This window comes from Triticum dicoccoides, chromosome 3A (assembly GCF_002162155.2).
Source record: "Triticum dicoccoides isolate Atlit2015 ecotype Zavitan chromosome 3A, WEW_v2.0, whole genome shotgun sequence".
In the NCBI taxonomy this organism is placed as follows: domain Eukaryota; kingdom Viridiplantae; phylum Streptophyta; class Magnoliopsida; order Poales; family Poaceae; genus Triticum; species Triticum dicoccoides.
The window spans coordinates 18,563,653-18,575,955 of record NC_041384.1 but is presented as its reverse complement, the minus strand read 5'-3'; positions in this window follow the sequence as shown (position 1 = coordinate 18,575,955).

Below are 12,303 nucleotides of genomic sequence, written 5' to 3'. Positions count from 1 at the left end.
CCTTCCATCATCCATCATAAGATAACCCAAAACTTGAAAACTTCAATCACACAAAACTCAACAAAGCCTTCGTGAGATCAGTTAGTATAAGAATAATAAACCACTACTATAAGTGTTGTATAAAACCAATTCATATTTTGTTTTTGTATTATATCTACTGCATTCCAACTTTTCTATGGCAAAAACTCATCAAAGAAAACCATAGAGCCATCAAAATAAGCACACAACACAAAGAAAACAGAATATGTCAAAACAGAACAGTTTGTAGCAATCTGACTATTTCGAATACTTTTGTAACTCAAAAAACTCTGAAAATTTAGGACGACCTGAGAAATTTGTATATTGATCTACTTCAATTACAATGGGTATTTTAGCGATCTCTGGTAAAAAATGAAAATTAATTTGGTGAGCGTAAAAGTTTCTGTTTTTTCAGGGACATCAAACAACTATTGCCCAAGAAGATCCTATAGGCTTTACTTGGCACAAACACTAACTAATACATAAATAGCACAATCATAACAGTGGCATAATTGTGCTAACACTCAAAAGCAAAAATAAATTTTATTCATTGCGTTGCCTCCCAACAAGCGCTATAGTTTTACGCCCTTAGCTAGGCATAAAGCAATGATCTAAGTTTTGTCATCCTTGTTCCTTGGAAAGAAAAGATAATGTTTTCTATCAATGGCATTTATTTTTCTATCTTGTGAAAGCACATGGCCTTGATAGCGGAAGAAATATGAAGCATGTTGCAAAAATTCGTATCTAAACTAGCCTTCATTTCTTTAATTACTTCATTTTGATAAAAGCACATAAGAGTAGTTGATTCAATATTTTCTCCTTTGGGGTGCCCAAATACGGCTTTCATCTTCTCATATGTATCAACGACATCCCCTTCAAGAAAACCGTTTTCAAATATAGAATCTAAGACTTGCTTGAAAGAAGAAGGTAAACCATCATAAAAACTTTTCAAGTATATCTCTATCTGATATTGGGGCACATTTGCTAGCTTGAATTCTCAACAACCTATCCCAAGCATCTTTCAAAGATTCATCAAGTAAATAACGAAAAATTCCAGGATCGCCTTCATCACAATGGTTAAGATTTTTCTTAACAACCCCGATAGATCCTTCCATAGGATCATTGTTTATGAGCTTAGAGAGGATAGAGGGGCTATCCAAAGCATTAAGACTAGGGAGAAAACCCTTAGCTCTTTTGAGATCGGAGATGGCGAGAAAAAGGTGAACAAAACAAGAGAGGCGAATAAAACGACAAATTTTTGTGAAGTGGGGGAGAGGAAAACGAGAGGCAAATCACAAATAATGTAAATTGTGACGATATGAGATTTGTGATTAGGAACCTGGTATATGTTGAAGATATTCCCCGGCAACGGCGCCAGGAATTCTCCTTGATGGTAGCTGGAACTACATCGGTATTTCCCTGGAGAGGGAGGGATGATGTAGCACATCGATGGTAGGTATTTCCCTTAGTTATGAAATCAAGGTTATTGAACCAGTAGGAGAACCAAGCAACACAGCGTAAACAACCCCTGCACACAAATAACAACACCTCGCGAACCAAGGTTTTCAACCCCTTTCGGGTAACGGTGCCAGAAACGGTGAGTGACGGGAGATGAAGTTGTAAATATTGATAGATTGAATGCCAAATAAAATAAATTGCGGTACTTTTGGATTTTTGTTTAATAGATCTGAATAAAAATGCAAAGGAAAAGTAGATCGCAAGACAAATATATGAGAAAGAAGACCAAGCACTACTAGGAAAAGGGCTATAGATGGAAATGACACTAATGACGCACCAGACATGTGGTGCGCCATTAGTATATACTAATGGCGCACCATGTGTTGGTGCGCCATTAGTGTCCAAATACTAATGGCGCACCACATCCACGGTGCGCCATTAGTAACAATTTTTTTTCATTTTTTTTTCAAAACTAGTAATGGCGCACCATTGGTGCGCCATTACTAGTTAAACTAGTAATGGCGCACCACATCCACGGTGCGCCACTAGTAAATTATTTTCAAAAAAAAAATTCCAATTTTTTTTCAAAACTAGTAATGGCGCACCAGTGGACAGTGCGCCATTACTAGTTAAAACTAGTAATGGCGCACTGTCAACTGGTGCGCCATTACTAAGTTTTTTTAAAAAAAAATTCAGAATTTGTTTTTTTTTCAAAACTAGTAATGGCGCACCGTGGGTGTGGTGCGCCATTACTAACTTGGCGCCAAACGTACCGAATGCACCCCCTGGACCGCCTTTTCAGTTTAAAAAAATAAAAGAAAATGATGGAAATGTCAGAAAATAAAAGAAAATAAGTTTCCCATGTGATATGTGGTCTAGTTGTTGGGAAAATTTACAAATATGAATTTCGACTTTATTTGTGAAATCGCTTGAGAATTTGTAAAATGGGCATAACTTTTGCGTACGAACTCGGATGAAAAAGTTTTTTATATGAAAAATCATCTACTCGAAAAGTTACATCCGAATTTATGTGGCTTTTAATGGGAACCCCGTTAAACATTTTCAAAATCTGCAAAAACCTAACAGAAAAAAAGTTACGGGGCTTTTAAGATTCGGAGGCAAAAAAATTTAAAAAATTTCAAACTTACTAGTGGCGCATCATATGCTTGGTGCGCCACTAGTTACAGAAAAAAATTGGTTTCAAATTTTTTTTTGAATTATTTTTCAAAATATGATACGTAATATGATCGCGAAGTTTGAAATATTTTTTCAAAATTTCATCATACTCATGAACATGAACAAAGTCCTAGACATCAGCAAGGTTTAATAGGATTGATATGATAGATATATCAACAAGTGCCTGTGAAGTGAGGTGACGCTAGGGTTGGATAGAACTATGAAGTTAAGCGTGCTTGGGCTGGAGTAGTGTGAGGATGGGTGACCTTTTGGGAAGTTTGGCTTTAACCTGAGATTGAGCATATTGACTCAAGATTAAGCCATAGTGACCTGAGATAAATTAAAAAATTTGAATTTTTAAAAAAAAATTGAAAAAAAATATTACTAATGGCGCACTTCTATGTGGTGCGCCATTACTAACTCAGATAGTAATGGCGCACCTCTAGGCGCACTAATGGCGCACTACTGGTGCGCCATTAGTATCTGGTATACTAATGGCGCACCAGTGGTGCGCCATTAGTAAAAAATACTAGTGGCGTGATACTAATGGTGCACCAGTAGTGCGCCATTAGTAGGCAAAACTGGTGCGCCATTAGTAGGCCTTTTCCTAGTAGTGAAGGGGCATAGGTTTCACTAGTGACTTCTTTCGAGGAAAATAGCAAACGTTGGGTAAACAAATTACTATTGGGCAATTGATATGGGTGACCTTTCAGGAAGTTTGACCACAGAGTGCGATTTGACCTGAGATTAAGCATATTGACTCAAGATTAAGCCATAGTGACCCGAGATTAAGAAAAAAAATAAAAAAAATTGAATTTTTTTTTAAAAAAATTGAATTTTTTTTATTACTAATGGCGCACTTCTATGTGGTGCGCCATTACTAAGTCAGATAGTAATGGCGCACCTCTAGGCGCACTAATGGCGCACTACTGGTGCACCATTAGTATCTGGTATAGTAATGGCGCATGAGTGGTGCGCCATTAGTAAAAAATACTAGTGGCGTGATACTAATGGCGCACCAGTAGTGCGCCATTAGTAGGCCTTTTCCTAGTAGTGAAGGGGCCATAAGTTTCACTAGTGACTTCTTTCGAGGAAAATAGTAAACGGTGGGTAAACAAATTACTATTGGGCAATTGATAGCACTTCAAATAATTATGACGATGGCTACCGGAGGTGGGCCTGGGTGAGCACAACCCACCAGGGCGCACCTGGGCTCCCTAGCGCGCCCAGGTGGGTTGTGCCCACCTGATGGGCCCCCTCTAGTAGTTATTTGCTCCAATATTTCTTATATATTCCATAAAAAATCCTCGTGAAGTTTCAGCTCATTTGGAGTTGTCCAGAATAGGTAGCCTGACGTAGCTTTTTCAGGTCCAGATTTCCAGCTGCCGGAATTCTCTGTCTTTGTGTATAACTTGCATATTATGAGAGAAAAGGCATTAGAATTACTCCAAAAAGCATTATTGTGGACAAGAAAATTATAAATAACAGTAAGAAAACATGTTGGAAATTGGACGTATCAATTATGTATCTCTCAAGGACTCGATTACATAGAGGGAACATAAAGCAAAACTTCAAGCTAGATCATAGTAAAACTTTATTCTACTAGATCAAGATATAACCAAGAGGATCAAACTAAGAAAAGTGATAAAGATAAATATGCGATGGTGATACGATACCGGGGCACTCCCCCAAGGTTGGCAGTTGACAAGGGGGGTGCCCATACCCATGTAATTATGTCTGTTTCGTCGAAGGTGGTGACGAAATATTCTTGGCGATGATGCCCCTTAGGAAACGATTCTCTTCCTCGAGCTTATTAATTTGCTGCTTAAGATCCATTACTTCCTTGCGAAGTTTACCCGTGACGGCTAGAGCTCAATCCACCCATGGATGTTTCCTAGCCGTGGGAGAGAAAGCAACACTCTTTTTCATATTTTGATAAGAGAGAAATCTAGCATTGGGAGGAATAACGGAGTTTGGTATTGCTGTGCTCTGAAGTTCCTCCAGCATGAATCTGATTTGAAGACGGGAGGTAACTTCCTGATCCTCCTGCATGGCATCCACTCTTTTCTAGTCAGCACCCATCTCTTCCTCCGTTGCTGGGCCAAAGTGGTTGCCATCACTATATGCCCTTGGGCCTAGTGCCGGGTGAGATACCCGACTCTCCGACCGACTCTTGCGAAGACATCTTGCTCAAAATCTGCTGGAGGAACAACTCAAAATGAAAACAGAGGATTTTGTCATGGTACTGTGGTCAAAACCTTCGGGAGATTATATAATGAATTTTCACCGACCAAAAGAAGTATCATGCAAGAAAATGGAGTCAGGAGAGCACACGAGGTGGCCACAAGGATGGGGGGCGCGCCCAGGGGGTAGGGTGCACCCTCCACCCTTGTGGTGGCCTCCTGTATCTCTCGGACTACTTTTGATTTTCCTAATTTTTCAAATATTCCAAAACAGAGAAAATTTACCATTGGAAACGTTTTGGAGTCGGTTTACTTACCGTACCACATACCTATTCCTTTTCGGAGTATGAAACGTTGTGGAAAGAGTCCCTTATGTGCTCCTCTGGGGTTACGGTATCGATTATATTGGTCTCAACATTTATGGGAGCACCTGAGATATAATGTTTGAGTCTTTGACCGTTTACCACCTTCGGATTTTTGCCTTCGGCGTTGTTGATCTTTATGGCTCCGAAACAAGAGACCTCCTCAATGATGTAAAGGCATTCCCATTTAGAGAGAAGCTTTCCTGCAAAAAATCTTAAACTAGAGTTGTATAGCAAAACATGATCATCTACATTAAACTCACGCTTTTGTATCCTTTTATCATGCCATCTTTTCACTTTTTCTTTAAACAACTTAGCATTCTCATAGGCTTGAGTTATCCATTCATCAAGTGGGCTAATGTCAAATAACCTATTCTCACTGGCAAGTTTGAAATCATAATTGAGCTCTTTAATAGCCCAATATGCCTTATGTTCTAGGTCAAGAGGAAAGTGACATGCTTTTCCATAAACCATTTTATATGGAGACATGCCCATACGATTCTTATAAGCAGTTCTATAAGCCCATAATGCATCATCAAGTTTTTTAGACCAATTCTTTCTAGATCTATTAACAGTCTTTTGCAAAATTAATTTAATCTTTCTATTGCTCAATTCTACTTGTCCACTAGACTGAGGATGATAAGGAGATGCAATTCCATGATTAACATCATACTTAGCAAGCATGTTACGGAAAGCACCATGAATAAAATGTGAACCACCATCAGTCATTAAATATCTAGGGACTCCAATCCTCGGAAAAATAACTTCTTTAGGCATCTTAATAGAAGTGTTATGATCAACACTACTAGTTGGAATAGCTTCTACCAACTTAGAAATGTAATCAACAACAACTAAAATATGTGTATACCCATTAGAGGAACAAAGATATCACATATAATCAAAGCCCCAAACATCAAATGGTTCAATAACAAGTGAATAGTTCATAGGCATTTCCTGACGTCTACTAATATTACCAATTCTTTGACATTGATCACAAGACAAGAGAAACTTGCGAGCATCCTTGAGGAGAGTAGGCCAATAAAAACCGGATTTCAATACCTTATGTGCAGTTCTATCTCCAATGTAGTGTCCTTCGTAAGACTCCGAGTGGCACTTGCATAGGATCTGTTCTTATTCATGCTCAGGTACACAACGTCTAATAACACCATCTACTCCTTTATAAAGGTGTGGATCATCCCAAAAGTAATGTCTTAAATCATAGAAAAACTTTTTCTTTTGCTGGTATGTGAAACTAGGTGGTATAAATTTAGCAGCAATATAATTAGCATAATCAGCATACCATGTAGTATTATGAGAAGCATTTATGACATTTAATTGCTCATCAGGAAAGCTATCATCGATAGGCAGTGGGTCATCAAGAACATTTTCTAACCTAGACAAGCTATCTGCAACGTGGTTCTCAGCTCCCTTTCTATTAATAATACGCAAATCAAATTCTTGTTGCAAGAGAACCCATCTACTAAGTCTACGTTTAGCATCTTTCTTTTCCATAAGATATTTAGTAGCGGCTTGATCAGTGTGAATAGTTACTTTAGAATCAAAAATATAAGGCCTGTGCTAATCACATGCAAATACAACTGCTAAAAATTCTTTTTCAGTGGTAGCATCATTTCTCTAGCCACTGTCTAGAGTTTTACTAGCATACTGTAATTTCTTATCAACTCTCACTAGTAGAAAACAGGGCTTTGGTCCAGGCCGGGTCAGCCCATTAGTCCCGGTTCAGTCCAGAACGGGGACCAATGGGGGCATTGGTCCCTGTTCGTGAGCCCAGGGGGCCAGCCGGGCCACGTGGGCCATTGGTCCGGTTCATCTGGACCTTTTGGTCCCGGTTGGTGGGATGAACCGGGACCAATGGGCCTCGCTCCTGGCCCACCACCATTGGTCCCGGTTGGTGGCTTGAACTGGGACCAAAGGCTCACCTTTAGTCCCGGTTCATGTCATCAACCGGGACCAATTAGGTGCCTATATATACCTCTCGCTCGCAAGCAGAGCACCCCAGTGCTCTATTTTTCTCTAGCCGAGGGGGAGAGGGCTTGGTGGTGCTCTAGATCACCTCCTATGCACACAAGGTGTTCGATGGAATGCCCGAGCTACACTACTTAAGCCTTCTCCTCTCCAAGCTCGACCTCCAAGCTCCATTTTCCATAATATTTGTCTAGGTTTAGCGGTCCGTCACGCCTCGTCCCCGTCTTCACCGCCGTCGATCACCCGCGCCGAGCTCATCGCCGGCACCACCGTGGTGAGCCTCTTGTTCTTATCTTCTTTCTGAAAGGAAAAATATTCTTCCTTGTATGTTTACATAGATACTTGTATTATATTCTTACTTTTATTATTGCATCTTATATAGTGCGATGGTTTTGGTATCCGCCCCCGTCGGCCCTCGTCCTGTTTATGATTCGGATGTGGTATATATATTATCTTTATAACTATTGGTTCATTTATTGTTTATGAAAATTATGCCGACCAACATGACATAGATTTTATTTATGTAGGATGTATGTGAATCGGAAATGCCAACCGACCCTATTTTCGAGAGGTTAAATTTAGTTGAAGGAAAAAATAAAAAAAATTGAGGAGGAGAAGATGATATTGGAGTTGCATGTTGCGGATGTCGTCGATGATCACAAGATCAAGATGGATGCAATGCGCTTGAAGATTAGAAAGATTAGAAAATATGCCATTCATACCGAGGCTTGGTATCATTATGCCGTTGGATCAATTGTTACCTTGGTTGCGATTACGATCGCATTTGTTTTCGCATTGAAATGTTTTACATAGTTTCAATGTATGGTTTAATTAATTAGATGCTCTGGAGAGCTATATGTTGTTAGATGAGAACTATGTATGCACTTTGGTTTTAATGTGATGATGAACTTCTATTAATTTGGACACTTAATTATATATAATGCACGCAGATGAACCGTCAATGGATGTACGGTGACAGACACACCTGCGAGTACATTAAGGGCGTGCATGAGTTTCTCGATGCGGCTGAGGCAAACAAGAAGAATGGTTTTATGTGTTGTCCATGCACTGAATGTGGGAATACAAGGTCTTACTCTAACCGGAAAATACTTCACTCCCACCTGCTTTACAACAATTTCATGCCACACTATAATGTTTGGACGAGGCACGGAGAAATAGAGGTTATGATGGAAGACAGCGAAGAAGAAGAGTACGATGACAACTATGTGCCCCCTGAATACGGTGATGCTACAACGGGGGGAGCTGGTGAAGATCAAAAGGGACCAAACGATGTGCCCAATGATGCTAAAACGGGTGAAGCTGCTGAAGATCAAGAGGAACCAGACGATGTGCCCGATGATGATGATCTCCGCCGGGTCATTGTCGACGCAAGGACGCAATGCGAAAGTCAAAAGGAGAAGCTGAAGTTCGATCGCATGTTAGAGGATCACAAAAAAGGGTTATACCCCAATTGCGAAGATGGCAACACAAAGCTCGGTAACGTACTGGAATTGCTGCAGTGGAAGGCAGAGAATGCTGTGGCTAACAAAGGATTTGAGAAGCTACTGAAAATATTGAAGAAGAAGCTTCCAAAGGATAACGAATTGCCCGACAGTACATACGCAGCAAAGAAGGTCGTATGCCCTCTAGGATTGGAGGTGGAGAAGATACATACATGCCCTAATGACTGCATCCTCTACGGCGGTGCATACAAGGATCTGAACGCATGCCCGGTATGCGGTGCATTGCGGTATAAGATCAGACGAGATGACCCTGGTGATGTTGACGGCGAGCCCCCCAGGAAAAGGGTTCCTGTGAAGGTGATGTGGTATGCTCCTATAATACCATGGTTGAAACATCTGTTCAGAAACGAAGATCATGCCAAGTTGATGCGATGGCACAGTGAGAACCGAAAGAAAGATGGGAAGTTGAGAGCACCCACTGACGGGTCGCAGTGGAGAAAAATCGAGAGAAAGTATTGGGATGAATTTGCAAAGGACCCAAGGAATGTATGGTTTGCTTTAAGCGCGGATGGCATTAATCCTTTCGGGGAGCAGAGCAGCAATCACAGAACCTGGCCCGTGACTCTATGTATGTATAACCTTCCTCCTTGGATGTGCATGAAGCATAAGTTCATTATGATGCCAGTTCTCATCCAAGGCCCTAAGCAACCCAGCAACGACATTGATGTGTACCTAAGGCCATTAGTTGAAGAACTTTTACAGCTATGGAATGGAAACGGTGTACGTATGTGGGATGAGCACAGACAAGAGGAATTTAACCCTAAGGCGTTGCTGTTCGTGACCATCAACGATTGGCCCGCTCTCAGTAACCTTTCAGGAAAGACAAACAAAGGATACCACGCATGCACGCACTGTTTAGATGACACTGAAAGTATATCGCTGGACAAATGCAGGAAGAATGTGTACCTGGGCCATCTCGATTTCTTCCGACCAACCATCATTGTCGAAAGAAAGGGAAGCATTTCAAAGGCGAGGCAGATCACCGGAAGAAGCCCGCCACGCGTACCGGTGAGCACGTACTTGCTATGGTCAATGATTTACACTACGTAATCTTTGGAAAGGGTCCCGGTGGACTAGCTGTTCCGAATGACGCTGAGGGACACGCACCCATGTGGAAGAAGAAATCTATATTTTGGGACCTACCCTACTGGAAAGACCTAGAGGTCCGCTCTTCAATCGACGTGATGCACGTGACGAAGAGCCTTTGCGTGAACCTGCTAGGCTTCTTGGGCATGTATGGGAAGTCAAAAGATACACCTGAGGCATGGGAGGACCTGCAACGTTTGCACGAAAAAGACGGCATGCCTCCGAAGCAGTATAAAGGTCCTGCCAGCTACGCTCTTACGAAAGAAGAGAAAGAAATCTTCTTTGAATGCCTGCTCAGTATGAAGGTCACGACTGGCTTCTCGTCGAATATAAAGGGAATAATAAATATGCCAGAGAAAAAGTTTCAGAACCTAAAGTCTCATGACTGCCACATGATTATGACGCAACTACTTCCGGTTGCATTGAGGGGGCTTCTACCGGAAAACGTCCGATTAGCCATTGTGAAGCTATGTGCATTCCTCAATACAATCTCTCAGAAGGTGATCGATCCAGAAATCGTACCAAGGCTAAGGAGTGATGTGGCACAATGTCTTGTCAGTTTCGAGCTGGTGTTCCCACCATCCTTCTTCAATATAATGACGCACGTCCTAGTTCATCTAGTCGACGAGATTGTCATCCTGGGGCCCGTATTTCTACACAATATGTTCCCCTTTGAGAGGTTCATGGGAGTCCTAAAGAAATATGTCTGTAACCGTGCTAGGCTAGAAGGAAGCATCTCCATGGGCCATCAAACAGAGGATGTTATCGGGTTTTGTGTTGACTTCATTCCTGGCCTTAAGAAGATAGGTCTCCCTAAATCGCGGTATGAGGGGAGACTGACTGGAAAAGGCACTCTTGGAAGAGACTCAATAATATGCATGGACGTATATTCTTGGTCTCAAGCACACTACATAGTTCTATAGAACTCTACCTTGGTGACCCCGTATGTCGATGAACACAAGAACAGTCTGCGCTCCAAACACCCGGAGCAGTGCGACGACTGGATTACATGTGAACACATCAGGACTTTCAGCAGTTGGTTGGAAACACGTCTCAGAGGTGACAACACTGTTTGTGATGAGTTGTACTTGTTGTCCAGGGGACCATCTTTGACTGTATTGACTTACAAAGGATACGAGATAAATGGGAATACATTTTACACAATCACCCAAGATCAAAAGAGCACCAACCAAAAGAGCGGTGTCCGCTTTGATGCAGCAACCGAGAGCGGAAATGACACATATTATGGTTACATAGTGGACATATGGGAACTTGACTACGGACCTGATTTTAAGGTCCCTTTGTTTAAGTGCAAATGGGTCAATATGTCAGGCAGCGGGGTACAGGTAGACCCACAGTACAGAATGACAACAGTGGATCTGAAAAATCGTGGGTACACTGACAAACCGTTCGTCCTAGCCAATGATGTGGCACAGGTTATCTATGTGAAGGACATGTCTACCAAACCGAGAAAAACAAAAGATAAGGAAGCGAATACATCATACGATGAGCCAAAGCGCCACATAGTTCTTTCAGGAAAAAGGGACATCCTGGGAGTGGACGGCAAGACAGACATGTCTGAAGATTATGAAAAGTTTCATGAAATTCCTCCCTTCAATGTCAAGGCTGACCCAAGCATCCTGATAAACAATGAAGATTATCCATGGTTACGGCGCAATAAGCAAATGACACAAGTGAAGAAAAAGTGAACTCTTTATCCGGCAACTATTATGATGATACCATGCAAACTTTGTAACACGCGAACATGCTACCATTGTCCGTTTTGTACATGCACATGCTATGTGGGTGAAATTATGATACCATGCCAACTTTCAACATTTTTAGAGTTCATTTGAAATGCTTTAATGTCTTATGGTTCGGCCCTCGTAAAACCATGACCATTAGTCCCTAGCCCATGCCAACTTTCAACTTTCTAAAACTAATGGCACTAACAGAAAGTTTATAATTTTGTTCCTCGCCCCTGGCCCATGACCATTAGTCCCGGTTTGTGCCACAAACCGGGACTAAAGGGTTGGTCCTCGTTGCGGGCAGAGTTTAGTCCAACCTCGTCAACCGAAGGGGGCTCACACCGGTTTATAAGCCCTTCCCTCTCTGCCTTGTTGAGCTCCTCTCAAAGTGAAAATAGATGCCCTAATAGAGAAAAGTTTAACCTAAATTCATAGTGAATTTCTCTGAAATTCATAGAAATTTACTATGAATTTAGGTTGAATTTTCTATATAAGCGCATCTATTCTCATTTTTTAGTAAGTTAATCACAAACTTGTGATTCACACAAATTTCAAAGAATTCAAATTTTAACTATTCAAATTTGAAAACTAATGGCACTAACAGAAAGTTTATAATTTTTCTAAAACTAATGGCAGTAACAGAAAGTTTATAATTTTGCTAACCAAAAAGCAAACAGAATTGAAAATTAAAGAAAAAAACAAAATAAAATAAATAATGCAAAAAACAAATCAAAAAAAAGGAAAAAAACTATTTTTATAGTAA